Here is a 26171-nt window from a genome sequence, read left to right as displayed (position 1 = left end):
TAGATAGATAGATGATAGATAGATGATAGATTGAAAGAAATAACTCATTTGAACATCACAATAGCACTTTGAAGTAGGTGCTATTATTATTATCCCTATTTTACTAGTGAGAAAACTAAAATTGAGAGAAGTGAAATGACTTTCTTAGACTCAAACATTTCTGGACCCTCCGAAGTCACTCATTTTCCCTCTTCTGCAACTCTGTAGCTTAACTCACAGGCCTCTACCTACCTGAAGAATGGAATCCAGTCATATTATTTCGGAGAGCTTAACTCCAAAAGTGGTTATGCAGTCACTGGGATATAACCTGTGCCCCCAACGCAAGCCAGGACCTCTGAGTTTTGGTGAGGGGGAGGAGTCTGGGCTGATAATGTCAGGAGCCAAATGCAGCAGTATTGGCCTTCAATTATTTTCAGTTATAAGACATACCTTGTTGCAGGTCCTCTTGGTTTTTCTCCTTGTGACCTTGCTGAGTTTGATGCTTGAGGGGTTCTTTACTTCTGGAAAGTGGCGTGATCACTAGCATCAAAAGAACATCCATGCCAATCTTTTGCTGCCTGGGGAAGTGGAGGGAGGGAAACAAGGAATGGCTGTGGACAGCTGTGCCAATATTGCATCTTGGCTCAGAGACTGTCTGCCTTACTCCCAGGCTCTCCGCTTGGCAGATGATTGAATACAAAGACTGTTCATGCTCCCTGTTTCTCTCAGGTAATCCTGGAAGAACGGTGAACTGATGCACTTAATAAATATTTATTGGGGGCAGCTAGGTGCCACAGTGGATAAAGCACTGACCCTGGATTCAGGAGGACCTGAGTTCAAATCTAGCCTGTGACCCTGGGAAAGTTGCTTAACTCCCATTGCCCCCCACACGCAAAAAATTGATGAATGAATAACCACCTCTAGGCTACCATTTAGCCACCCCCATATTTCCTAAATTTTGTTGTATAGAATCCTATTTTTCCATATTATATAAATGTTACATGATGAAATTTCAGTAATATAAATATTTCCTATAAAATATTAAATATGGCATAACACATGTGACACAAATATTTAGTCCTCATGACATTTGGGGGTAAGGTATGAAAATAGGCCAAATCTTGTCCATTTTATTCCAAAATGGCCCTTACTCCCTTTCATCGCAGGGATAAATTTTTTGAGAGCAAACAGAAGTATTTGATTGAATTATTGTATTGTTTTAATCCATATGGTTCAAGCCAATGCCCCCTCATGCCAGTGGGATTCCATAGAGTCTCTTAGACCCTCCCTGTTCAATACCTCCGATGGATGAGTCACAATGGACACTTGGACAAGATGGACATGGTGACAAAAAGAAACTCAAATGCATTGTTTCTATTGTCCCTATTATCACATTAAGAAGTCACTTGATGCAGATTTGGGCAAGAGCCCCCTGGTCTGCACCTGCTACGTGCAAAGTCTTGTCACAGCTCAGTCAATTTGGCAGCTCCTTCGTCACTTGCTTGGGGCTGATTGTCTTACAAATCCTCTCAGGTAATATTCCCATAGTTTTTACAACAGTCCACCTCACATACAGCCTGGGAAGTGGCTGCAGGCCCAGCCTATATCTGGGAGTGCTCAAATACTCAATAGTAGGAAAGGAAAGGGAAAGAAAAAGCCTGTTCATGCGCAAAGCCCTGCCTACAGCTCAGGGTTGAGGTCAGAGGAGAGGTGAGGGGCTTGGTATGTTGGCTGTATGTATCACATGGAGACTGGGTAGAGTCTGTGATGGCAAAACCCATCAAAAGACATGGGAGGGTAGTGTACCAGGCCTGCTGCCATAGGGGATGGGGATGAAGAGGGCAGGGAAAGGAGGGATGGCCAAAGGACCAAGGGGAAGCGAAGCTTGACCTTTCAAAGAGTCACACATATTGGTGAAGTTTAAGAAGAAATGCACCATTTCTCCTGGGGTGGAGGCCCAACAGGTGGGAGACACCCAGGTTGGGCCCAGGAAGTTTCACTCCAGAGTCCTTGGGTTCTACCTCCTTGAGGAAGGGAGACAAAGCCCTCAGCTTTTTTGCCAAGAACTTTTGCCAAGTTTTCTTCCTCTAAGTTCCACTTGCTGTGAGAACCAGAGCCAGAGCTTGGGCTTCTGGGAAAAGTAGGGGGTATTAAAGGCCCTTAGGAGTGGCTTTAATCATAGGGGGCACCCAGCAGACTTTGGACCTGGGGTAAGGGCTGTTCTTCCCTGTTCCACCTTTGTAGAATGATGAGGGGTGGCTGGCATCCCTGTCTCACAAGAGCTGTGACTGACTCTCCAGCTTCCCCCCTTCTTTCCCCAGGGTGTGTGTGTGTGTGAGGGGGGCGAATTAAGGGGGAGTCAGCTTCAGCCTCATCCTTAGAGCAGGGAAAGAAGTCATGAGGATGGCTAACTGGTTTCAGCAGTTCTGCAGGGTAAGGATGGAAGCAGTCAGTGAAGATTGGGGTCAAAAGATGGGGTAGATTCTGGAGAGCAATTTGGAACTATGCCCAAAGGGCTATAAAGCTGTGCATACCCTTTGACCCAGCAATACCACTATTAGGTCCTTTCCCCAAAGAGATCATAAAAAAGCAAAAAGGACCCACATGTACAAAAATATTTATAGCTGCTCTTTTTGTGGTGGCAAGGAATGGGAAGTTGAGAGGATGCCCATCAATTGGGGAAAGGCTAAACAAGTTGTGGTATAGGAATGGAATGGCATACCATTGTGCTGAAAGAAGCAATGAGCAGGAGGATTTCAGAGAAACCTGGAAGGACTTACATGAACTGATGGTGAATAAGATGAGCAGAATTAGAAGAACATTGTACACAGTATCAACAACATTGTGTGTTGATCAGCTGTGATGTACTTGACTCTTCTCAGCAATACAATGATCCAAGATAGTTCTAAAGGACTCATGATGGAAAATGCTCCCCACATCCACAAAAAAAAAGAACTATGGAATCTGGATGCAGACTGAACCATACTATTTCTATTTTTTTCTTTTTTGAAGTTTTTTTCCTTTTAGCTCTGATTCTTCTTTCACAGCATGACTAATGCAGAAATATATTTAATGTCATTGTACATATATAACCCATATCAGATTGCTTGCTGTCTTGGGGAGGGGGCAGGGAGGAGAGGGAGGGAGAAAAAGTTGAAACTAGAAATCTCATAAAAACAAATGTTGAAAATTATCTCTACATGTAACTGGAAAATAATAAAATACTTTTATGGGAAAAAAAGATGGGGATGAGACTGGGCCCCTGTCATTCCACCCTGGCAGAATGTCCTCCTTGGGACTGTGAGTTATTTTCATGGGTTCTTCAAGGCTTGCCAGATGAAGGAGAAAGCAAGGAGGTTCCCTGGGGCCTCTCCTCTTGAAAGCCTGGACTCTTTGGCCCTTCTGTTGGGTAGATGCCTGAGGGTCGTGTTGGACCCACTTCTGAACCACTCAGTCTGTGATCACAGGCTTCGACATAGCATTGCAAGGCCTCAGCCTCGCTTCCCTGGCCCAAGCAAGAGCTTCTTCTTAGCTAATGGGGACATGATGCCATGGGTTCCTTTGCAGTAGGAGCCAAGGAGGAGGTATTTCTAAGCACAGCCCCCAGCTGCTCTGGTACTCCTAGGAAAGACAGAGTGCTGTCCCTAAAGAAGAAGCAGGGGGCCTGGTACTGCTCTCTGGCTCCTCCTGGCCAGGGAAGCCCAGCTGAAATCAAGTGGTTGTTTCTGGTTTTGTTTTATCAGTTATGTTCTGGCCTCCACTCCTTTCCTCCTTGGCTTTCTTTGGCTTCTGCACTACAGCTTCATTCCCCTTGGGCTCCCCATCCTGTGCTCTAGGATGTATGTGTTCATCAATATATTTCAAGTCCAATTTTACTTCAACAAACAAAACAAAATAAAACAAACAAATGTTCTATGGCCAGCTTTGAGTTGAGAAACAATGATCAACATAATCAGTCATTCTATTCACTGGAAGGGTTAGGGTTAGTCTCAATTTTCTCTCTAAAGTACCTGCTATCTAACTACATCTATGAGAGCTCCTGGAAAAATCAGACAGTAAGTTATTCTCTTAGCCCCTTAGCACCTCTTTCTGCATCATTTCCTGAACTTTTATCAGGGGCTCTGGGATTCTACCAATGTTCTTTCCCTTGAAATGGAAATCTCTTCTAGGGAGTAGGGAGGTGAGGAATTTCACATAAGGGCTCAGTGCTTGAGGAATGCTTATCATCATGGATGAGTCATCAGTCAAAAAGCTTTTTTTAAGCAATTTTTAGGTCCCAGCCATTGTGCTAAGTGCTGGGAAAAGGAAGACCAATATGAAGTCCCTGTCCTCAAAGGATTCACTTTCTAATTAGGGAAACAGCAGTTTGGTTTTTAATGAGCACAAGGTATATAATATAAAAATATATCATATATGTATGTATGTATGTACACACATGTAATATACATATATCATATAATAGGTATATGTATAAGTATTATATGTGTGTATATACCCCTATACACATACATACATACATACATGCACACATCAGAGGAAAGGACAAGGCAAGATCCTCCTGCAGAAGATTTAATTTGAACTGAGTTTTAAAGGAAGCCAAGGAGACCAGGAGGCAGAGAAGAAGAGGGAAAGCATTGCAATCATGGTAGGAAAGTCAGCCCAAAGTTAGGAGATGGAGGGTTGTGTGGAAAAAACATCCAGCAAACCAGTATCACTAAATCCCATATGTGGACTGGAGTGAAGTGTAAGAAATCTAGAAAAGTCAGAAAGGGACAGGCTTTGAAGGGCCTTAAAGGCTAAAGAGAAAATGCTAATATTTTTTTTTTGGTGGGGCAATGAGGGTTAAGTGACTTGCCCAGGGTCACACAGCTAGTAAGTGTCAAGTATCTGAGGCAGGATTTGAACTCAGGTCCTCCTGAATCCAGGGCTGGTGCTTTATCCACTGTGCCACCTAGCTGCCCCATAAATGTTTTATTTGATTCTAGAAATAGGAGCATATCAGCCCTGCAATTTGGGAAAATCACTTTGGCAGCTGAGTGGAGGAGGGATTTATCAGAGAGAGAGAGAGAGAGAGAGAGAGAGAGAGAGAGAGAGAGAGAGAGAGAGAGAGAGAGAGGAGATAGGATATCCAATTAGAAGGCTTTGTGAACACCCTGATTGATGACACCAACTGCTTTCTAGGACTTAGACAAGCAAGACCAGTGATATATTACCTTGATACCATCACCATAAAGACATCCAGCTGTCTCCTGGAAGTTCCATCAGAAGAGTAGGTTTTCCAGGGACACACGCTCATGGTACAAAGGAGAGGGAGTCCCACATCCCTGCTTCATGGCAGTGATGTTTTGCGTGCCTGTCTCATTCTCCAAAATTCTCCAAAATCATACTCTCAAAGGCAAAATCCCCAAGTGTAGTTTTCACCAGCAGACCTCCTTAGAGGTGCATTTAGTTACCTCATTATGCTCCAGTTTATTTAACAAAGTTCCAGTTTTGTTACAGCCAGAAGGTGTAGATGAGGTTAACAAAACATTGTCCAAGTGCCCCATTTGCTAGACTAGACATCACCACACTCCTCTCCCTCATCCCTCCTCTTCTTAGATGATATATAGAAAGCACTCCAATATCATCTAGTGGTTCTAAGAAACTAATTCTTGGGGGCAGCTAGGTGGCACAGTGGATAGAGCACTGGCCCTGGAGACAGGAGAACCTGAGTTCAAATCCGACCTCAGACATTTAACATTTACTAGCTGTGTGACCCTGACCAAGTCATTTAATTCCAATTGTCTCACCCCCCCCAAAAAAAAGAAAGAAAGAAAATAAAAAAGAAACCAATTCATATTATAATTTTAGAAACTTAGTGGGTTACTTCCAAATGTTCTCTATCTCCCCTTACTCAGTTATATTTCCTTTTTAAAAAAAGATATATGGAGTAGGCAGTCACCAACTCAAAGGAATAAATCTCTAAAGGTGAAACTTAAATTACCATGTCCTGTGGATGAGGGATATATTTTTCCTGAGAGTAAACTACTTGATTCCCCTACACAGACACAGACACAGACACACACACACACACACACACACACACACACACACACACACACACAATCTGTCTACTTATAAGGCCAACTCTGAATATTGCCATTTGGTTTTTGTTCAATTATTTCAGTTGTGTCTGACTCTTTGTGACCCTGTTTGGGTTTTCTTGGCAAAGATACTCAAATGATTTGCCATTTTCTTCTCTAGCTCATTTGAAAGATAAGGAACTAAGGCAAATGGGGGTAAGTGGTTTGCCAAGGGTCACACACCTAGTAAGTGTCTGAGACCAGATTTGAATTCAGGAAGATGAGTCTTCCTGACTCCAAGCCCAGCATTCTATCCACTGGACCACACAGATGAATTTAATTAATTTCAATGAACAATTATTAAACACATACCATGTGTCCAGCACTGGGAATACAGAGATTAAAAATAGCAAATGCAATGAGAAGACTCATCAAAGTGCCTCATCTGGCAAATCTCATGAGCAAGATAATTTACTCTGGAATATGTCTCTTTCTTTTATACAGATGAAGCAAATCAATTTCAATTCAGAAAGTCTGAGGCTCCACCTGTCCACAAAGAAATATGGTAATTTATTTGTAATGTCTGCTTTCAACATTTCTTTAGCTTGTAATGTGAGTCCAAACATTTTAAATAAGCTGCTCAATCTACATCTAAGTCTAGGGATATAATTTTCACTGAATTATGTGAGAATTGCATCTGAATAGCAAGTTCAGTTGAGTCCCCAGTCTGCCTCCTGCCCTGTGATAACTTGTTGTTAGACTTCTGTTACAACCACTTAAGCAGTACAATGGAAAGAGCACTGTGTATGAAAAAAGGGCCCTGAATTCAAATCCATGTCCCCTCCCCGTATTACTGACTATGTGCCTTTGAATGAGTTATTTAACTTCTCTGGGTCTCAATTTTCTTACCTAGAAAATTGGAAAGTTCAATGAGATGACCTGTGAAAGCCTAGCCAGAACTCAATCTATTACATCAGATCTCAAAGCTTTCAGGGGATTTTTGACTAGCTATATGGAGTGTCTCATTAAGGATAGCACTCTGACTCTGGCCTTTCTGTTCATGTGAATGCTACTTAAAGACAAGTACTGCCATCTTATAAATTAAGTCATGACTGGGAAGGTTTGGCTTAGGGACTCAGTTTGCTAATATCACAGATCATTGATTTTGATTCAGTTTCTAATTAACCTGATATCATTTCTCAACCAATAAAGTATTTATTTCTTTCCACCAACTGCTCAGCAAACACAATAGGGATTCATTTTAGAGTCATCTAATCTTTGTAGAGTCTGCCACCTTCACCAAATCAATCAAAAAAGCATTAATTAGGTCTCTACTATGGGCTGGGTACTATGCTAAGAAATGAAGATGCCAGTAGAAGCAGAAAAAGGGGATGACGTAGATAACTACACTTCTACAAAGTAGACAGAAGGTAATTTCAGAAGAGAAGGTAATAGCAACTGGACAGAGGAGAAGAGAAACTTTGAAGTCCTCCTGAAGAAGGTGAGATTTGAGCTGAGGCTTGAAGAAAGCCAGAGAACCTAAAAGGCAGAGGTGAGGAGGAAGAACATCCCAGGTATGATCAAGACCAAATACAGAGCCCACTTCTGTGTTGTATACAAGGAACTGCAAGAAGGCTGGTTCATCAGAAACACAGGGTACAAGGAGTAATGAGCAAGAAGATTAGAAAGGTAAAAATCACTTCCTGTCTCAGGATCTCAGTTTCCTTATCTGTAAAATGGAAAGAGAGGTATTGGACTATATGCTCTCTAAGGTCCCTTGCAGGTCTAAATTCATAAACCAAGTTACACTGTGCCTAGGAAGAGGGATGTTCTTTTGTTGTCATTGTTGATGATGATGACAATAATGCTCATGTGTCAAATGATAGTCGTACTTGTGAGTCATTTAAACCCATTCAGATTATCTTTTTACAAGTTTATCTGCAGAAGGTCCTGTTCTTGAAAGTATTGAAACAACTACAGGATGAACTAAAGCATCCATCCTGAAACCTCTTCCAAGAACCTCTTTAATGCCCCCAGATGGCAGATTGGAAATAGTGATGGCCTTGCACCCAAAGCCAAGCTCCTCTTTACCTGCTCCTGGGGTGGTGAGGAAGATAAACACTCACTCTAATGATGAGTATTGGGGACTTCGGAATCAGAACTTCACAACAGAAAGCACATGTGTTTGGCCCTTCCCAAACCAACATGTTTTCCTTGTGACTTCCTGCTAGTATGGTTCCTCTTATTATGAGAATAAAATACCTGCACTGCTGTTGGGCTCCAGAGTATACACCTTACATGTTTAAAAGTAAATTTTAAAAATATTTCCTACCTAGAGCTAAGGCTTCATTCTTTTCTAACTGATTAATGTTTCCATTTTTGAAAAGTGCACACTTCATTGATAATTAAGTGCCTTGTTTCCACTCCCTAACCAGGGACAACTCAGTCATGGGGCCTTCATTCAGAACAATTCCCTTGCCGGTAATGATAGCATTTGTTTCAGGCTCTTGGGTCAGCGGTAAATGTGTTTTTGTAAGCATACATATTTTTTTCCTTGACATGTTTAAACCTGGGCTCTGAGTTCCTTGAAGTTGTAAATATTTTTCTTCTACTATGAAGAAGTATATTTACAGCTACACATCAAGCATAATAAGTAAGATTACTTCTGGCTAAGAAAAATATTATTTTCTCCCAAGCTCTGTGCTTAAAATCTGAGTTTCTAGATGTTCATCATAAACCCTCCATTGTTATTTCTTCATATTTCAGTGATTTTTTTTACAGGTAAGTTGAGAAAGGAAGAGGAAGTACAACTGAATACCAAATGAAAAAGGGATAACTTGTTGCATGAGTTTTCATACATTCCTTTGACTTTGTCTATTTCATCGAACCCAGGTTACAGCAGGGTCTCCTCAGTCCTCAGATCTGACAGGAGAGTTTTCTCTTTATTTTGCCAGGATCAACACCATTTCCTAAATGTTTCCATACCATGCCATACACACGTCTGCTCCTATGCCCTTCCCAGCTTTCTCTTATATACTGTCTTCCCCCATCAGAAGACAAGTTCCCTGAGCCAAGGAACTTTCTTACTCACTTGTAATTGTGTCTTCTGCTCTTACCACAGTACAAGAGTAAGCAAGTCAGGTCAACAACAAGCATTTGTTGAGTTTTTGCTATGTGCCAGTCACTTTGCTAAGATCTGAGAATGCAAATACAAGCAGAAAGATAATCCTTGTCCTCAATAACCTTAAATTCTAATGGTAGAATACAACACATAAAAAAGAACCTGAAAAGGAGGCAGGGAGAGCCTTTTAGAGGAATAGTAGAGAAAGTCTAGAGAGTCACCTGGCCATACTTAAAACTGAGGTTCTTTGAGGAACCAGCCAATAAGAAGCAGAGGCTGCATGAGTAGGGGCTACCTTCAGTGTGAGAAGTCCAGGAGTGGAGAAAACTTCCAAGATGAAGAGATTTCTGTGGAATAGTAGAAAAAAATCAAGGTAGTGATGAGTAGAACATGGAGGAAAATGAAGGCTCAATGTGCCTGTCTGCCTGCCTGCCTGTCTGTCTGTCTGTCTGTCTACCTATCTATCTATCTATCATCTATCATCTATTTATCTATTATCTATCATCTATCTAGCTATCTATCCCAACGAGATATACAACCAGTCAAAAGAGATTAGTATAACAAGCCCCATAAAAAACCAAATTAATGAAGAATGGAGAGAGCCCAGATTATGACATACACAGCCTTCTGAATTACTTCATCAGTACATGTCTCTTTGGCAGGAGCTCCATATAAATAATCTGGCCTTTTTTGAAAAGTTTTCTCGTTGCTTTAACAACCACTAGCTTCTCCCTAACTAAACAACAACAACAACAACATAAAAAAATAAAATTTTCAACACCAATATCCTCCAAGTAATGTGCTATATCTGTAAATCATGGGATACCACAATTTCAAAAGAATCAAGATGGTGGGGGATGCAAAGATTATTGGAAAGGTTCATAGTAGTGTTAAGCAATGATTTCCCCACCACATGAGGGAAAAAAACACCAGAAAAGGAGTTATACAGCAATGTATAATAGATGGATGTAACAAATATTATATTAGTACTCCCAAAGCATTAGAGGAACTAGAGAAGAGTCTCACATTCATTGTCTAGATGTTTATGGAAGCTCATGCACATATGAATCATGAAGATCAAAGAGATGTGGGGGAGCAGCTAGGTGGCAGAGTGGGTGGAGCACCAGCCCTGGATTCAGAAGGACCTGGGTTCAAATCCGGCCTCAGACACTTGACACTTACTAGCTGTGTGACCCTGGGCAAGTCACTTAACCCCAATTGCCTCACAAAAGAGAGAGGGGGGAGGGGAATAGCCATATGGCTGAGATTGTACTTTTATCTCAATACTAAAATATTTCAGTGAGATGAATCTTTCTGGAAAACAGTCTCATTACTTACTTACTTACTCTCCATTGTCTTGTTCACACTCTTTCTATTTTCTATTGTCTTCTACTGGCAAAATTCTGTAACAAAGAGACTATTGACTTGTATTAACCACCTTTCCTGCAACACCTCCCCCTTACCTCTTTCACTTCTCTTCTTAAAGTTTATAATTCAATGTCATTTATGACCTGAGTGACTTTGGGCAAGTTATTAAACTCTCTCAAACTATGTTCCCTCATCTGTAAGATAAGGGAGGTTGGACTAGATCCTAGCTTCTTAAACTGTTGGTCTCAACTCCACATGGGGTCACATAACTGAATGCGGGGGGTCAAAAAATTGGCAGCAAGTGTTTGGTTTTTTTACCTATCTTATATAACCACATACCCAGGGTTGCATAAAAATTTCTCAGGCAAAAAGGGGTTGTGGGTGAAAAAAGTTTAAGCAGCCCTGGACTAGATGACCTCTTAGATTTCTTCTGGCTCTAAATCTATTATCCTATAAGCCTAATGAAACAGCTAACTCATGAGAAGTTACTTACAGTGCAATTTACACATCATGGCAGAAGAATTGAAATCATGGAGGGAAAACAGATTGAAATACTATTGAAAATCAGTATCACAAAACCACATGGGCAGCTAGATGGCAGGGTAGATAGAACTCCAGGCTTTGGAGTCAGGAAGACTCATCTTCCTGAGTTCAAATCTTACTTAAGACACTTACTAGCTGTGTGACCATAATCAAGTCACTTAACCTTGTTTGCCTCAGTTTCCTCATCTGTAAAATGAGTTAGAGAAGGAAGTGGCAAACTACTCTATTGTCTTTAGCAAGAAAACTCCAAATAGGATCAGGAAGAGTCAGACATGACTGAAACAATTGAACAACAATCATACAATCACAGAGTTAAAAGTAATTTCTGAAGCCATCCATTTCAAATGGATGACATCTACAACATTCCTATATAAAACAGAATACAGTGATAATAGGAGAGACGATCTGAGAGTTATTCTAACCTTTTCAATGTAAAAAGTCACAGGCATGAGTTCTAAGGCAGGTAAACACTATCTCTGTTCAATATCCACACCAGCCCCCCAATACAGACCTTTGTTTTTGAACAAATCTTTCATTTTCTTAACAGTCCCTTTATTTTCTTTCACACCTCCAGGTTACAATATTAATGCCTACTTCTATCAAGTCAAATCTTGACTTAGACTGAGACTTCTTCCCTTCTTTCCTTCCAGTAATTGAAACATTCCAGCAACCTTAATTTGTTGTATTTGTGCTCCTCCCCCCACCTGAATGAGACCTAAAGTTCAGAATGAGGAGAGAGGGAGTTTATATTTAAACGGCCTAGTATAAGTATTCTGGACCATCACACTTAATGTTTACTAAAATAGGAAGGGAAAAATTATTTTCAGTAGTTAGAGATGTTAAGCATATTGAGGCACTGTGATGGGGAAATAGATGAACAGAGAAGTAAGCTGACAAAGCCAAGAGGAAACCTTCCCTGAGTTTGGAGAAGCATTTTATTCCTAAAGTCTATAATTAGCCAAATAATCATAGCATTTTAGAGCTGGAAGGTATCTTAGGATTCAACTCTGTCATTTTACTTTGAGGAAAGCAAGACCTGAGGAGAAGTTGAAGGCAGTGAGATACAGTGGAAGAGATCTGGGGTGGAATCATGGATCCAACATTTACTACGTTTGTGACTGTAGGTAAATTATTCAATCTTTCACCGTTGCAATTTCTTCAACAACAAAACTGGTCTATATTGTCTTCCTCAACAGGTTTTGTGGAAAAAGTGGTTTTGTAACATGAAAAGCACCATAGAAATAGATGCTTTTATGAGTTCTGAAAAAATAAAAAACTGTCTCTGACCTAAATTATCTAGACATTTGAGAGGAAATAGGTGACTTGCTGAGTGATTCAGAATGGCTATGTTGGCTTAACTATGCTGGATAACTTGTAGCCTCTCACTTTAGACTGTGGACCTGGAATAAAATAGAGAGCCAACAGAGATTCTTTAAAAGAATGAATGCTTAGGATTAAGTATAGTTGATATAAAGAAAAAATAATTATTTTTTTAAATATTAATAGAATATTAATGAAATGGTGCCTTTTCAATAGCAGCAGCAGCCAGCTTTCAGATTAAGATCTCCCATACCTTATAAACCCACAATTGTAGTCTCTTCTTGGCACTGCTGTAATTAACGAGAATCTGCTACAATGCGTCATCAGTGGAGATGATAAAAATGGTGATTTTCTGAGATATCTCTATATCACTATATCTATAGAAATGGGTCAAGTTTCAAAAAGCAAAAAATTCTTGTAAAATGAAAAGTCCTGAATCAGATAATCTAGAGATTTACCTTGAACCTCAAGATCCCTGTATGGTCTTATTAAAAATGAAAGCAATTCATATACAGTATCTTGGTCAGAAATGAAACTCTCTTATTGAAACCACTCTGGCACTTGAGTTATGATCAGTGATGTGTTGCCTACTTAATCAGGGACCAGTGATATATGATTCAGGAAAAAAACAAGCTATAATGTACTTTACTACAATTTGGAGCCAGTTTAGTGAAAAATAAATGAGAACTGAATCAGGGCTAAGAGACCTTGGGGAAGAAGAGAATAAGCATTCATGTGGCACCTATGATGTACCAGGCACTATTATTATCTCATTTGATTCTCACAACAACCCTGCAAGATAGGGTGCTGTTATTAGATATATTTTTCAGCTGAGGAAACTGACACAAAAAGGTTAAGTGACTTGTCCAGGGCCACACAGCTAATAAGTTTCTGAGACTATATTTGAAGCAAGATCTTTCAGACTCTGGGCCCAGTGCTCTATGTGTTGGGACAGCAGCTCTGGGCCTAAATTCCATCTGTATGACTTCACGCAAGTCACTTAATTTCTCTGAGCCTCAGTTTCTTAATCATTAAAATATACTAGTTGAATTACATTGCCTTGGAGATACCTTCTAGTATCTCTTTTCTCTATAAGCCTATAATTGACTTGGAATCCCAGTTTTACCACTTAGCACCTATGTGATTTTAGACAAATTATTTCCTCTCTTTGGGGTCTGTTTCCTTATCTACAAAAAAAAAAAGATGATCCTATGAGTTTCAAAACCACTTCAAAGTAAATATGTATTCATGTATACATATTTTTTAATAATTCATCCACCCATTTCACCTATATATTTATTCAGTGCTTATGTTTTAATGGCCGATAACATTTTTTTGAAAGAAATCAGAAAGATGTAAAAATATAAAAGAAACCATGGTAAGTGTCCCTAGACTCTTGGGACAATACAGTGACATTTTTTATGTAGGTGTACACTATAGGAATAACTAGGTCCATTAAGGAGAAGGGTCATGGGGAAAGCATGACCACCACCAGACAATCTCCATGGGTGATGGAATGAGGAATCCACAAGCATGACAGACTAAAGAAGAAATCCACTAAATGCAAGTTCAAAGAATGAAGAATAGCTGTAGACTACTGGGAAAAAAGGGTTTAGATTGAACAAGATAAGGGTCAGGGAGTCCATTTTTAGAGATCCTTGAGTGATTACTGGCTCCATGCCCCAACTTAGCTGTTCCCTGACCACAACTGGTAGCCAGTATATAGCCACACCCTTGGTCTACCCCTACCTGGAAGATTTAAGAGCCAATTCAGGGTCAGCACTGACCTCTTTTTCCTTCCCTTCTTCCCTACCTACATCCCTCACAGATTCATGAGAAGTCAGCCAGAAATTTATCACATTTTATTTATGAAAGGTTGCCAATTCTTGGACTAAAACAACCTCATGCTGACTTGGTGAAAAAATTAGAGCTTCCCATTAGCCACAGCCACTCCAAAGAAATGTAAAGCTTCAAAATAATAGTCTTCATGTGTAATTAGATGCTGGAGAGAGTCAGTCATCTATTACCCTAGCCACAGTTTCTGGTCAATTATATTTACTATCCAGTATACATTGGATTGTCCAGTGTAAGAGTACATAAAAATTGTTTTAAAGTACAGTTCATAGAGGCCATTTCAAAACTGCTCTCATGACCAAAGTTGTTGCTATGATTTTACTGAATGAGGCAAAAGTAAAAGTTTCAGGAGGCATTGTGGTACAAAGAAACTACCCCTAGCTCTGTATTTAGTGCACCTGGGTTCAAATTCCTCCCAAGATAACTTCATAATTGTTCATGGCTTAGGCACAGTACTTATTTTCTCTGATCCTCAGTTTCCTCATCTGTAAAATGAGGGAGTTAAACTTCATGACTTCCAAGTTCCCTTCTAGCACTAAATATATAATACTGTATCCTTTTTGGTAATAACATTTCACATCTGAATAGCATCTGTTATGTTTGTAAAGTATTTTCCTCACAACCTTGTGAGGTAGGTAGGACTAGCATTGTGTTCATCCCCTTCTAAATAAAGAAGTTGAGACTCTAAGGAGTAAAGCGACATGCCTATAGTCACAGATTTAGGTCTGTCTTGTGACCCCAAACCTAATACTCTACCTACCACATCACAATCAACTATTTCATCAGTGGTGCCTTCAATTCAACAACTATAGAATATTTTAGCAATATTAATCTCTCTGTTCTTGACTCTGTTACCTTGCTTTTTGTTGCTCCTATATTTGCTGATTGTTTGAGGACAGGGGTATTAGGGCTTCAGGGATTTACATTCAAAGTGTGCTCAGTTTAGTTTTGTGCCCCTATAAAGACCTTGAGTCTGAGTTGGTGCTGGAGCCTTTCTTATAGTTATGAAATCAGTTTCTTGGATACTTGCATGGTATGACAACCTTGGAAATAAGCTAATGTCCTTATCTGGGATCCTAATTCTTTAGCATTCATCTTGGCCTAGAGATTTCCTTCTTTGCCAACTTCTGTCATTTCTGGGTTGGAGAGTCCTCAGGCAGGTGAGAGGAAGATTATAGAATGTTAGAGCTGAGAGGGATTTGAGTGATCATCTAGTTTGATTCTATACTTTGATGGATGAAGAAACAGCCCTAGCCCTTCCCCAAGAAGTCGAATGTATTACTCAAAGTCACACAGTTAATCATTGGCAGAACCCAATATTGATCTATTCTGTCCCACAGCAGCATTTTTTGCTTAAAATTTGCTGCCTTTGCTGAGGAGCAATGAGCAAATTTGCCTATTATGATGTTTATATCTTTTCCTTTTTATCCCCAAGCTGTCATTGTTGCTTTCAGAAGGACACTGGTTTCCTAGTATAAGATAAAAATTAGATAATGTACATTAAAAGGTTCTGGGGGCAGCTAGGTGGCGCAGTGGATAGAGCACCAGCCCTGGAGTCAGGAGGACCTGAGTTCAAATCTGGCTTCAGACACTTAACACTTACTAGCTGTGTGACCCTGGGCACATCACTTAACCCCAATTGCCTCACAAAAAAAAAGGTTCTGAACATCATGATGATTTGATTGACACCTAACTATCTTCAAACTATTTGAAATGGAGAAATAAAAATAATTTTCCACCTTAGAGATAGTTAGAACATGGTCAGGGACCAAGAATGAGTTTTGTGACTGGGCAGAAGGGAAGATTTTCCATCAATTGAAGAAGCTGCGGTATATAATTGTGGTGGAATGGTCTTATGCTATAGGAATTGACCAACAGGATGATCCCAGAAAAACCTGGACTCATGAACTGGTGTATAGTGAAGTGAGCAGAGCTGGGAGGACATTGTGCATAGTGATAGCAGTATTGTTCAATGAGCAATTGTGAATGATTTAACTACTCTCAGCAATGCAATGATCCAAGACAATCCCAAGGGACTAATGACAAAGCTTACTCTCCACCTTCATAGAAAGAACTGATAAAAAGAGCACTTGTGGATTGTACATATACAACCTGCTTGTGGTCTTGTGGAGGGGGGAGGAAAGGGAGGGAGGGAGGTTGAAAATTTTGGAACTCTAAATATTATGAAAATGAATGCTTGAAAACTACCCTTATATGTAACTAGAAAAATAAAATAAATGTTTGTTGTTGAGAGAAAAAAATAAAATAATAAAAAAGAAAGTATTCTAAGCCTAAAAATATGAAACAAATATGAGGAGTTATAATTATTCATTGGATAGTTATTATTTTCATATCCCTTGACTTGAATTTCAATAGAATTGTAGAATGTCACTTGATTCTAGGGTCATTGATTTAGGGGGGGCCTAATGGTTATCTATTCCAAAGCTTCTTAAACTGTGGATCACAAATCCACATGGGATTTCATAACTGAATGTGTAGGTTGCAAAAAATTTGGCAGCAAATGTTTGATTTTTATACTACTTTATACACCTAAATAGCCAGGGTCACGTAAAAATTTTTCAGGTGAAAAGGGGTTGCAAATGGAAAAAGGTTAAGAAGCTGTGATTTAGTCCAACCCCCCTGTTTTACAGACAAGTAAACTGAGACCCAGAGATGTTAGGTGACTTCCCGTGATATACAACTAAATAATAAAAGAGCTAGGACTAGAAGTCAGACCTTCTGAATCTCAGGCAAGGGCTCTTTCTTATAAGCCATGCTAGTCAGTCCTTGGCCAGCAAGCAAATGTATACAAAACAATTGACAAATGAATGTACTCGTAGATTAACTAAAGGGAAAAACAGATGATATTTTCTTTGAGAAAGTCCAAATAGTATAGATAACAGCGATATTCCCTCAGAAAGAGCTGGGTTTGGAAGATACAGGTCTTCAAGGCACACAAAGTATTTCTATCTTCTTGACAGAAGAATGACTAGTTAAAATTCCAGACAGTTTTATACATAATTAATACATTCTTTCTTTTCTTCATAAATTCCTGAAATTAAGTTGTCTGACTGATAGCACCGAACAGCAAAGCCTTTCCATTAATAATGAGCTAGAGACAGGATCTGATTGCAAACAGCTCTTTCCACTGTCTCCTCAGGAGCATTATAACTGTTTTAAAGACCATCCCTGTAGCCTCAGGAAGGGTTCTGCAGTGTCTGCTGGATTTCAAATTTTAGAAATTTATTTGAAGTCTCTGAGCCCATGAAATCAAGGCAGAAAGAATTTTCATGCTCAAATCAAGGGGCATCCTCTCCCCTTCTCCAGTCAATTATTACCTACAGAGTCAAAGAATCATGAAGTTAAGAGATCATCTAGTCCAACCTACACCTGAAAAAGACTCTCCCCTTCAGCATCCCAACAAGTCCTCAGACGGCTCATTCCTCATTAGTATTTTTCTAATAGCTATTTCAGAATGGTGTATATATTGCTAATCCTTGACCTCTACACTGTTCTAGACTAGAATTGTCTTGAGGTGAGACTACAATGTGCCTTTTAAAATCACTTTTTTTGGTGAGGCAATTGAGGTTAAGTGACTTGCCTAGGGTCACACAGCTAGTAAGTTAAGTGTCTGAGGCTGGATTTGAACTCAGGTCCTCCTGACTCCAGGGCCGGTGCTCTATCTACTGTACTACCTAGTTGCCCCCTAAAATCATTTTGCATCTAAAATTGGTCTAAAGTTAAAATGTTAAAAAATAATAAAATAAAGTTAAATGTAGCCAGGGACAGTTCTCATGGGGCCATGGTACTATGCAAAGTATATAGCATTGTATCCCTAGAACATCCTTCCACCATGTCAGCCCCTTTCTACCATTAGTGAGTTTCTACCAGAGCCTCCATTTGGGGGAAGAACTTTGACCAGCCATCCTTCATTCTCTCTCAGCTCTGCTTTTGACTCTCCAGATTTTGATAAAATGTTCCCATGCATGTACCTTCCCCCTTCAGTTCCCTTTTGTGTGTTGCTTTCCTTGCTAGAATAAAAGCTCTGTGAGGACAGGGACCATCTTTCTTTTTGCTTGTCTTTGTATCAGCTTCCCTAGCCCAAAGCCTGGCAAACTTTAAGTCTTTAGTCAGTGCTTGTTGCCTGCCTACCTACTACTGGTTCTCTCTTTCCACATGATTCATTTCCTCAATACTTCAATGGATCTATGATCTCAATAGTGTGGGTACTCCTGCCACAGGTGCAGGTCCCAATACATCTATGTCTTCTTATCCCATGCCCTTCTTCTCCTTGTCTCTATAAATCCTCCATAGAGGATCCACTGAATGTACTGGGAGATCTTCCTTTGGTTCTTTTAATGTGTTATGACTTCCAATGAAATATTTAGAGTGTTCATATCAAGTGGAACAGGATTCTCTTCTGGGTCAGAGTGCAAGCAGGCCTGTGGTTGCTTGCAGATCAGAGCACAGGCTGGGGGAGTGGTAAATGTATCTCTCCTTAAATTGTACCACCTAGGACCTCCTGAAGCATGGGACAGTGTTCCCTGGAAGCAGTATCCCACTTTAAAAAGGAGTTAAAAGTCAAGAAATAGGCTGGCAGGGGGCAACTAGATGGTACAGTTGATAAAGCACTGGCCTTGGCTTCAGGAGGACCTGAGTTCAAATACGGCCTCAGACACTTGACTCATACTAGCTGTGTGACCCTGGGCAAGTCATTTAACCTTCATTGCCCTGCAAAAAAATAGATAATGAATGAAAAAATAAATAAATGTTTGCTGCATAAAAAAAGAAATAGGCTAGCAAAATGAGCAGACAGAAAAAGATGCTGACCCTATAAAGTTTCTTTGGTGACAAGGAAGATCAAAATACATTCTCAGAGGAAGATAGCAAAGTCAAAGGTCCTATGTGCAAAGCTTCCAAGAAAAATGTGAATTGGTCTCAGGTCATGGAAATGCTCAAAAAAGACTTTGAAGTTAAGGTAAGAGAGATAGAGGAAAAAATAGAGAGTGTTCATATCATCTAGTATCACTCATGTTTGAAATATAACAAGCCTGCCTTCTTTTCCAGTTACACATACCCTGGATGATATATTTAAACTACTAATCACCCTCAAGTAATTGTTAGTAGTATGCTGCTTAATTTGTGTGTGTGTGTGTGTGTGTGTGTGTGTGTGTGTGTGTGAGGCAATTGGGGTTAAGTGACTCACCCAGGGTCACACAGCTAGTAAGTGTCAATGTTCTGAGGCCAGATTTGAATTCAGGTACTCCTGACTCCAGGGCTGGTGCTCTATCTACTGCACCACCTAGCTGCCCCCTATGCTGCTTAATTTTACAATGAATCTTTCCATTAACTGAAGGTCCCTTGGAACTTTTGTTTTTCTGAGATTTTATTGATGCATGATCTGAAGTTGATTACTTCCGATTTATCTGAAATATAGCTTGTTTGTACAGAGTCTTTTCCATATCGTCTTCCCCATAAGACTATGAGCTTCTTGCGGGAAATGACTGCCTTTTACCTTTCTTTGTATACACAATACTTAGCACAATTTCTGGTATATAGTAGGAATCTAATAAATGTTTATTCAATGACTGACTAAATCAATGAAATCATATAGCTTCACTATAAGACCCAGGAAGATTATAGAATAAACCATTTAATGTACAGGCCACCAAGAAGCATTTGATTACCCTTTAGGGTCCTTAGATGACCCTTTGAAAACTACAGTTCCTTGCTCATTGCTGGTAAAAACTTTGAGACCTGACAATAATCACACCATGACACTTGGCTCCAGTACTGAATCAATTTTAATATCCCAGAGGCAACCTTACTATGTATAAAAAAATAATTCCCTGGTCAGAGATAGAGGGATAGGGGCATAGCAATGGCGTGCTTATAGACAGTATCCACCTCTGAGACTCCAGAAACAAATAGATAGTATAGTTAAGAAGCTGAGCCAGATATATGAGAACACTGGGACCTATGCTGGATCTTCCACCCCAGCTCTAAGGAAGTTTAGGAAGACAGACTGAAGAGTAAGACTGGCATTAGATATGGAAAGGTGAACTAGATTGGAAGAGATGATGTTAAAAAAAATAAAGGTGGTCAGTAATGGAAAAAGGATTATATGAACTTAATTGCCAATTGGGAGGTATTCAGAAACTGTGTTGGGGGGGGTGGTGGGGGAATTAGCATTGTGCCTAAATCCAAGATACTTTTGACAGTGTCATGGACCCAATGACAAAGTTCAAACTAGCATTAGAGGCACTCCACAATTAAGTTCAAACATATCTTTCTAGCTTTCTCTCACACTGATTCCCTTCACATTTTCTAAATTTCAGTCCTTGTATTCTTACTTCTATGCCTTTCCTAATACCAAATTCCCTATGACTGGAATGTCTTCTTTTCCTTCAACTTAGTCATCCTTCGAAGTGAAATTAAAAAATCAATCTTTCTATGAAACCTATCTTGATTTCTTTTATATAGATATACCATACTTTGAGGTGTAATTATTTTTACACATCTTATCTCCCCTAATAAGGTCCATGAGGACATAAGATAAGATTATAGGATCATAGAGTCATAGACCTAAAACTGGAAGAAAACCTAGAAGACACCTAGTCCAATCTGCTCATTTTATAGACGAGGAAATTGGTTCATAGAAAGGTTAAGTGAATTGCTTAAGTTCACAGAGGTAGTAAGTAGAAGAGTGTTCATTGATTCCAAACACAGCACTCCCAAGGTAAATTTCATAAGGGTAGGAGTGTATGTTGTCTCCATTTATTTCCTCTAGCACTAATCACTGATTTCTGTAAAACTGACATTCAATAAAGTGCCTATTTTGATGGCATGAGATTTATTGAATTAATTAATTAGAATGAATTTAATTCAATTTAATTTCAATAAACTTATTCAGTATCATTTTCAACCTTGGCCCTAAAAATCAGCTAGTCCAAGATAATAGCCCACTCTGCCATTGCTGAAATGTGAGAAAGTAAGGCGCTATTGTTCACCCCCTTATATCTGTGCCCTATCCAAGATCACCTAACCTAGTCCTAAGAAAAGAAAGATGATCTCACTTGCCTAAGTACATTTTCACCCTGGACTGGTGGCAAAGAAAAGAGTAGGTAGGTGAATAAGTAGGGGACGGATGGATAAAGGTGACTTCTTTGAGTATGAGTCTATGTCTCTATCTTATCTATAATGCAAAGGTTTCTTAGTCATCAGGCTGACTCAATATCAACTGTAATGAGATTTTTTTTGATAGCTGACATATTAAGTGTTTAATGGGCCTTAAGGTTTACAAAGCATTTTTCTTAGAACAAAGACAAGCTTTCTGATCAGGAAAGGGAATAAGCATTTCTATAGCACCTACTATATGCCAGGTACTGTGTTAAGCACCTTTTTGACAGATATATTATCATCTGATCCTCAAAACAATCCTCCTATTTTATAGCTGAGGAAAATGAGGCAGACAGATGAAATGACTTGCACAGGGTCACACTGCTAGTAAATGAGACTGTATTTGAATTCAGGTCTTCTTGACTCTAGGCCCAGCAGTCTATCCACTGACCCACCTAGCTTCCTCTAATCAATTCAAACAAGGCCCTCCTTCCCCCAATTAAAATAGAAACTAGATCTCTACATCATTTCAGCTTTAATAGCCTACAGCATTGATTGAAAAGATGTGACAACTTTAGTCTTTTTTCATTTTAGGTTGATTGCCATCATGTACAAAGGGAGTAATTTCAAAGTTGTGAGAATGGATTAAAAGAATCAAAGATTTGAGCTCTTCCTGAATGAGGTCTCCTAGATGTAGAAAAAGGTTCTTGGGCCAGAGTCCTTGGTGGTTGCCATTGCTTGCTTTGTTGGTTCTTGCACAAGTCATTTTGGCAGTTAGTGGACTAATTAAAACAAAACAAAATGAAAACCCTTAAATTTCAAAAGCAGATTTCTAATAAAACCATCCAGTTCTTCTACTCATTGAATCAACAAACAAATATATGAGACCAACAGCATATTCAACAAAAATTAGCAAGATAGAAACACCTTGTACCAGTACCACATTACAATGAGTTAGACAGCACTGTGTGTGAACACATAGTGGTAAACCAAGTGGGCTGACTGTGAGATAACTGTACTCATTCTACTTTCATCTATCATTCTTTTAATATTTTATATGATTTTAATTTCTATTGGATTTTAACACTTGAGGCCAAAGACCCATACTCACTTTATTTTAATGGTATAAGAACAGCTAAAAAGATGTTACTTAGGCTCGACCTTGAAGAATCATTTTATACACAAGACTTGCTATAACTAAGCAGAATGATAAATAAGGCGAGGTAACTAAAGTTTTGCTCTAGAGTCCAGATTCTTAAACTCTGGGTTGTGACTCCATATGGGGTCATGTGAGTGAATGCGGGGGTTGCAAAAACTTTGGCACCAGTAAAAGGTTATGTAGACCTATTCTATATACCTATATACCTGAAGTCATGTAAAAATTTCTCAGGTAAGAAGGGGTCACCACTGGAAAAAGCTTAAGAAGCCCTGATCTAGAGTGCTAAATGACCTTTGAAATAATTAATAGGCCTTGGTGAGAGAGAAACAATAGTGCTTAATAAGCTTCCTGCCCCTGGCAGGGGCACACTCAGACTATGTTTTCCTTCTATACCATCAACACCATTTAACACGTTTATTTGATGGTACATTTTGAACTCAAATATGATTTGTGTGGAATAGGCATACACACATACACACGCGCATGCACACACACATATTATAACTCTATATCCAATAAGCCAAATGTTTCAGTTCTATCCAATCTGAATGTGTTCACTGATACCTAACTTAAGGCCTTCTGATACCAAAGTCTCTGTTCAGTCCACAATATTCTGGGTCTTGGTTTGATAAAGTAAAAGACAAATCTTGTTGCTAGGAGGAAGGCTAGATAAATAAGCTTCTAGTCCAAGCCAAAAAGTCAGTTAGAAAAAACCAATCTCTTTGTCCATCAGCCCTTAATTATATTCCAGATAACAGTGTGCATAACCCTTTAGTTTCCTTGCTCACACCTTTTAAATGAGTTCTAAGTGACACATTCCTTGATCTCTTTTTATAATTCATGGACTATGGTCCTAGCTGCAAAATCTCTTTCCTTTCTACGGAAAGTACCAACGTTTTCTTAATCTAAACTGAGTCCATGGCCCTTTAGCCATTACTTGGGGGTCTTCCATACTTAGATGAGCCCCTTGCATATAGCTCCTCACTTCCTCTCACACAGAGGATTTATCGTGCTTTACAAAGCAAAGCCTATTCCTAGTTCTTTTCTTTCTGTTAATTAACTCTTCCAAGAAACCTCATCTCTATCTTCCTTTTTCATAAGCCCAATACATTTTATCTACTGAGCAGGCATTATCTACTCATTTAGTCATTCTTTATTTTTAATTTTTTTTTGGCGGGGCAATGAGGATTAAGTGACTTGCCCAGGGTCACACAGCTAGTAAGTGTCAAATATCTGAGACCAGATTTGAACTCAGGTCCTCCTGAATCCAGGGCTGGTGTTTCATCCCCTGAGCCACCTAGCTACCCTCATTCTTTATTATTATTATTTTTAAAAAGATGCTTTGCTGGTAAAGGAAGAACATTCTCTGGATGATCTTGGGTTGGCCTGACCCTTTTGAGTTCAGATTATGCAAAATTTCATTTGTTTTTCATTAAGCCAAAGGAAACCTCACTGCTCTTTAGTTCTTGAGGTCCTTGGAGCAACTTGAGCAGAGGTAGGGGTGGCATATTAAGAAATACTTTGATCTGCAATCACTCCCGCCTGGCCTAATGTTTGCAAAAGATAATCTGTACTTTGTGGTGGGAGTAGCTATCTCCATTTTCTTAGACTTGCTCAGGGAATTTCCAAAACCCCTGAAGAACTAGAATCATTTAGAAGGAAATTACTTAGTTCAGATTTTCCCTTTGACCTTTTTCTCTCTAAGACTCTTTCAACTCTGTTTCTGAGCTGCAGATGCCTTTTTCCCTTAATTTTTCACTGATTGACGATGCTTTCAGGAGCCATCAGAACTCTTTTTGCGCAACAGAATTCATGTTCTCCCTTCTACATTTGGACTCTTGTAAAAAAAAAAAAAGAATCATAACCTCATTATTGATCTTAGGGAATTAATTAGCTTTCTTTGGGGGGGGATGCATGTTACATTTTGCAATTGTTTTTTGGCAAAATATCATAAGCATAAAAATGGCCAATTTTGCAATATGTGGAGTGAACATCAAAGATTAGGAGTAGCCAGAATCAAATTAGGCTGGGGATTCTGGCATTTTTTCCTATAGTGGGAAGTTTAAAAGGGAAATAGCATCTTCTTAGAGTTCCTTCCTGACATGGCTGTAAGGACCCAGGGGCACCAGCAGCCACTTGGAACCTCCATCAGTGCCCTCTCCCCCAACCAGCTCAGCCTCAGGACTAACCAAGCCTTTTTCCCCTCATTGGCCATATTTTTTCATCAGAGTCGGGGTGTGCTTCTCCACATACACACACACCCAGAAGCCCTACCTTAGCCTGTAGCTAGAGCTCACTTCCTAGCTACAGGAAGCTCTCCACATCAGCTCCCCTGGCCTTATTCTAGGTGTGGGAGTTATTCTTTCCTTGGGGAGAATGGAGAGCATTGCCCTTAATCTCCCTGTCCCAGATCAGAGACCAAAGCATTCGTGTTTCCTTTACATAAGCTCTCTGTTACTAGGGAAATGTTTTAATTGGTTGGAAACTTTGTTTAGCTACACAGAGAAAAAGTGTGGTAAAGTGGAAAGAGAACTGGACTGGGCATCAAGCAAGGTCTGGGATCAAGGCCTGCCTCGATCCTATCCATACTAGGTGACCTTGTTCAAATCATTTACCTTCTGGAGAATCACTTCATTTATTTTTTGTTTTTGTTTTTGTTTTTGTTTTTGTTTCTTTGCAGGGCAATGAGGGTTAAGTGACTTGCCCAGGGTCACACAGCTAGTAAGTGTCAAGTGTCTGAGGCTGGATTTGAACTCAGGTCCTCCTGAATCTAGGGCTGGGGCTTTATCCACTGCGCCACCTAGCTGCCCACACTTACTTCATTTATAAAGTGGGAATTGTAATGCTTGCTCTATTCCCCTTAGGAGAAGGGTTTTTCTGGGGGAAAATGCTTAGCAAACCTCAGATGGTTAAAGAATGAGTCATTCAAGGTATTATACAACTTGGAAGGAATGTCCATGGACATCCCTCTGAATGTTTAGAAAATGCAGAAAACCTCCCATGTATACCTCAGAGGCTTTCCCAGAAGTCTGGACTTATGGTGCTATCACACTACACAGGCCTCAAAGTTCTTGAAAGGCTTTTTCAGGAGCCAAACAAAAGAAGTGCTCCTTACCAGGATTTTCTAAGTCAAAGTCATTGTCCTTGCCCTGGTTTCCTGTTAGGCAGTCACAAAAACCACCGGCAACCAGGAAGTCAGGTTTCTGAATCATCCCTTGGCCTCTAGGACCATCATTTATAGGAGAAAAAAGAAAGGAGAATTTCCAGGATATGAAGGAAAACATGGCAAAAGATTCTTTCTTCTCCCTACATTGTGAATGGACTAAAAAAAAGGTCCCATTATAAGCAAGTATTAGGAGATAGAATCAGTTATTTTCTGGAAACAGTTTACATTTTCCTGACCTCTTACTTTAACAAATGTAGATTCAGCATGTACATCCAGAATTTCAGTTACATTTTGGGTTTAAAAAATATATATATGAGGCTAAGATTTTGATAGTACACACACACACACACACACACACATATACACACACGCACACATGCACACACACACACACACAGAGTTTCAATCTAAGTATAGTTTTGGTTTATTCTGCTATAAATAACCATTCTGTTTGTTTAAAAAAATAAACTACAAGTTATA

The 26171-nt window shown here is 39.5% G+C and overlaps 1 pseudogene; it reads right to left on the bottom strand.

Annotated features, from left to right (window-relative positions):
* Positions 1-1659: 1659 nt before the first annotated feature.
* Positions 1660-26171, bottom strand: part of LOC122749891 — a 56887-nt pseudogene continuing 32375 nt past the window's right edge.

The sequence above is a fragment of the Dromiciops gliroides genome, chromosome 1, assembly GCF_019393635.1.
Source record: "Dromiciops gliroides isolate mDroGli1 chromosome 1, mDroGli1.pri, whole genome shotgun sequence".
NCBI classification, from domain to species: Eukaryota; Metazoa; Chordata; class Mammalia; order Microbiotheria; family Microbiotheriidae; genus Dromiciops; species Dromiciops gliroides.
The sequence above is the reverse complement of the archived record's forward strand: the minus strand, read 5'-3'. Positions and strand labels throughout refer to the sequence as shown.